We start from the raw sequence: 3918 nt of genomic DNA, 5'->3' as shown, positions 1-3918 counted from the left end.
GCCCAGTAGGAAAAACGGGACCAAGCAAAGGTGAATTGTAGATTTAAAAGTAACCAAAAACTTGGTCGTTATCAAACTTTATTAAACATTCACGTTGCTGCCATGTAAATGGGTGGGACCAATACTCAAGAAAATGAAAAAGTTATTTATTACCTTTTTGATCCGTAATGACCATTATCATAGATCGAAAAGTCATTTCCGACTCAGACTCATCCAATGTGACATATTTGGTCGTAAGTTAATATAGGTGAAATTAATACAAACAGGTATTTAGAAAGTACACAAGTGAGATATAGACATCATAAGTTATATTCTAATTAATGATTATGATTTTAAGTTCTCCTCTAAAATGATTTTTCCATGGCCTCCAACCTTAATTACCTATTATATTATAATCACAAAATGCTCAAAAGATTATAAAATTCATTTATATTGTTTTTGGCCCTTTTTTATTAAAAGCATTTATTTATGACCTATTGTTTCTCTTTTTCTTTTAATTACAAGTATTATTAGTGACTACATATTGTTATATCACTAATATATATATCTATTGACATCCATACGGTTGGATCGTTGAAAAATATTTTTAAAATAATCGAAACACTAATTCAAGATTCAACACTAGTTAGCTGTACTAGTCAAACTGATGCTTGACTGTTAAAATGTCAAACCAAATAAAATTATTTTGATATGAAATTTTGGGTACATCACTAATATATATATCTATTGACATCCATACGGTTGGATTATTGAAAAATATTTTTAAAATAATCGTAACACTAATTCAGGATTCAACACTAGTTAGCTGTACTAGTCGAACTGATGCTTGACTGTTAAAATGGCAAACCAAATAAAATTATTTTGATATAAAATTTTGGTTATATCACTAATATATTTATCTATTGACATCTATACGGTTGGATTATTGAAAAATATTTTTAAAATAATCGTAACACTAATTCAGGATTCAACACTAGTTAGTTGTACTAGTCAAACTGATGCTTGACTGTTAAAATGTCAAACCAAATAAAATTATTTTGATATGAAATTTTGGGTACATCACTAATATATATATCTATTGACATCCATACGGTTGGATTATTGAAAATATTTTTAAAATAATCGTAACACTAATTCAGGATTCAACACTAGTTAGCTGTACTAGTCGAACTGATGCTTGACTGTTAAAATGGCAAACCAAATAAAATTATTTTGATATAAAATTTTGGTTATATCACTAATATATTTATCTATTGACATCCATACGGTTGGATTATTGAAAAATATTTTTAAAATAATCGTAACACTAATTGAGGATTCAACACTAGTTAGTTGTACTAGTCGAACTGATACTTGACTGTTAAAATGTCAAACCAAATAAAATTATTTTGATATGCAATTTTGGTTATATCACTAATATATTTATCTATTGACATCCATACCGTTGGATCGTTGAAAAATATTTTTAAAATAATCGAAACCTTAATTCAAGATTCAACACTAGTTAGCTGTACTAGTCAAACTGATGTTAAAAGGTCAAACCAAATAAAATTATTTTGATATGAAATTTTGGTTATATCACTAATATATATATATATATATATATATATATATGACATCCATATGGTTGGATCGTTGAAAAATATTTTTAAAATAAATGTAACACAAATTCAAAAGTAAACACTAATTAGATGTATTAGTCAAAATCATGTTTGACTGTTAAAATGTCAAACCAAATAAAATTATTTTGATATGAAATTTTGGTTATATCACTAATATATATATTATATTGACATCCATACGGTTGGATTGTTGAGAAATATTTTTAAAATAATCGAAACACAAATTCAGAAGTAAACAGTAGTTAGTTGTACTAGTCAAACTCGAGTTTGACTGTTAAAATGACAAGCCAAATTAAAGCCAAATATATTTATTTATATTTAAAATAATTATCAATATTTAATCTACTTAAATTTTAATAAAAAATTTATTGAAACATAAGTGAAAATTTTTATTTCTGATTTTTCCAAAATAAAACACCACGCCTTTTGAGAAACAGGACAGTGTAATAATCTAATTGCTTCAGATCTGAATTTATTTTCATTTTCTCTTTCTTGCTTCTCTCTCTCCCCTTCACTCTTCCCCTCTCTTTCTCCCTCCTCCTCTCCTGGTTATGCAAAATCTATACATACATAAATGTTTACTTTATTTCTAGCCTCCTTTGGTTGATTCGTATGCTTCTTTCACTGGGGCTTTAGTTATGGTTTCGTTTAGGGTTTAAATTCGACTTCAATTTGGGGTTTTAGTCCGTCTTCAAAACTAGGGCTTTGGGGCTTATTTTTGGATTCAAGGAAGGCGTCTCTCTCTCTCTTTCTCTCTCTCTCTCTTCCTGGTATGCATATCTCTCTCCCCTCTCTCTATGCTCATATCTCTCTCTCCCTCTCTCCTTCCCCCTCTCTTTCCCTCTCTTTGTATATATATTTGCGTGGATTTTGTAAATTGTACTGTAATTAGCTACTGATTTTCTTGTAGTGATTTATCTGGTAGATTTGTATTTATTTGTTTTTGTTTGTGTTGCTTAGAGAATACAAAATAATTTGAATTGTGAAGAACAGTCTTGTGGGAAAATATCAATAAATAACAAATCAGCTAATATAGTTCAATATTACCATTTCTTTGTTTAAGAAGGATTTTTTTTTCCAGATTGGCACTTGCATATCATATTCAATATTTTTGGTGTGTAATGCTGAGTTGTCTTCCGATATGCAGAACAAACCCCTGATTCGCAAAGTTGTTATGCTTTATGTACCTGGCCTTGACGCAGGTCTTTACTTGTCACAATCTAAGGTACTCCACAGTTTCAAAGAGTACTGTGGCGTTCCAAGAGCAGTGTCAGCTCTAAGGTTGGTGACGTTTATCTTTTCTAGCATAATATTGGATTCATGCATTGCATTTCTTGAAAGTTTATGCTTTTGGTTTTTTGTTTGTTGAGCTGTGTAGCAGATGGAATACAGACTATAGATGCTCTTCTTACATGCAAGGTGAAAATAAAAAGGGATATTGCTGAGCCTATAAGCAAACCTGTTCAGAATCAGAAATCTGATCAAGGTATATATCAGCTATAAAGTTGTAGACTTGTAGTGCTTTCTGGGTTAAAAGAAGTAAAAGTAAACTATATTCGATGCAGGAACCTGTGATTCTGTTTTGATCTATCCTCTGGTGATCACTTGAAAGATTTACCATTTCCCCTGTTATATTACACACTCACAGAGACCGAACTAGACCAAAATGGTTACTTTCGTAGTCAACCAGGTGACAATATATATACAGTATACCATTTCCTTATTATGGCTAAATCGCAACAACATAGATATGCAGTATAGATAATATACTTTCACATTAGAATTATTGAGTTTGTCTTGAACAGAATGTATGCACTGAGCACTATGCCGCTTATAAATTGATTCTCTACGTGGATCCTACCTCAATAATTAAAATAGGCTCACAACTTAGCGACATACTGAGCATTAAATCAAGAGTTCTTTTCCATGAATCAAACTCAACACTGACTAGCATCTAGTCTTCCTATCTCACACAAGTGCTGTATTCACTGGCTGATGACAGTTTAGACGAATCAGGTCAAGGACGGATGCCTAACATTAGAAACAATATGTGTAATATTTCGATACTGAACTAGAGACTTATATCATGGCCAACTGGATATTAACATAATGTGCTGAATACTTTAATTAAGCCTGCCAGACAATGTACATCAATACCACGCGCTACTACACCTCTTTCAGATGGTTTCTAACACTTTCCTCTTCTGTATTCTCTGCATTAATCCGGAAATTTTTTTTGCCTTCGAGCAAATCACATGTTATACACCGTTCAAAATCATATCATAATCAAACCAAC

At 30.8% G+C, this 3918-nt stretch overlaps 1 long non-coding RNA gene across 1 annotated transcript; it reads left to right on the top strand.

Annotated features, from left to right (window-relative positions):
• The first annotated feature begins 2165 nt into the window (after positions 1-2165).
• Positions 2166-3109, top strand: LOC141717015 (uncharacterized). Its single transcript, XR_012573493.1, has 3 exons — positions 2166-2392; positions 2770-2903; positions 2993-3109. It is a non-coding gene; the product is annotated as an uncharacterized LOC141717015 (long non-coding RNA).
• The last annotated feature ends 809 nt before the right edge of the window (positions 3110-3918 follow it).

This window comes from Apium graveolens, chromosome 4 (genome assembly GCF_009905375.1).
Source record: "Apium graveolens cultivar Ventura chromosome 4, ASM990537v1, whole genome shotgun sequence".
Classification (NCBI taxonomy): domain Eukaryota; kingdom Viridiplantae; phylum Streptophyta; class Magnoliopsida; order Apiales; family Apiaceae; genus Apium; species Apium graveolens.
The sequence above is the reverse complement of the archived record's forward strand: the minus strand, read 5'-3'. Positions and strand labels throughout refer to the sequence as shown.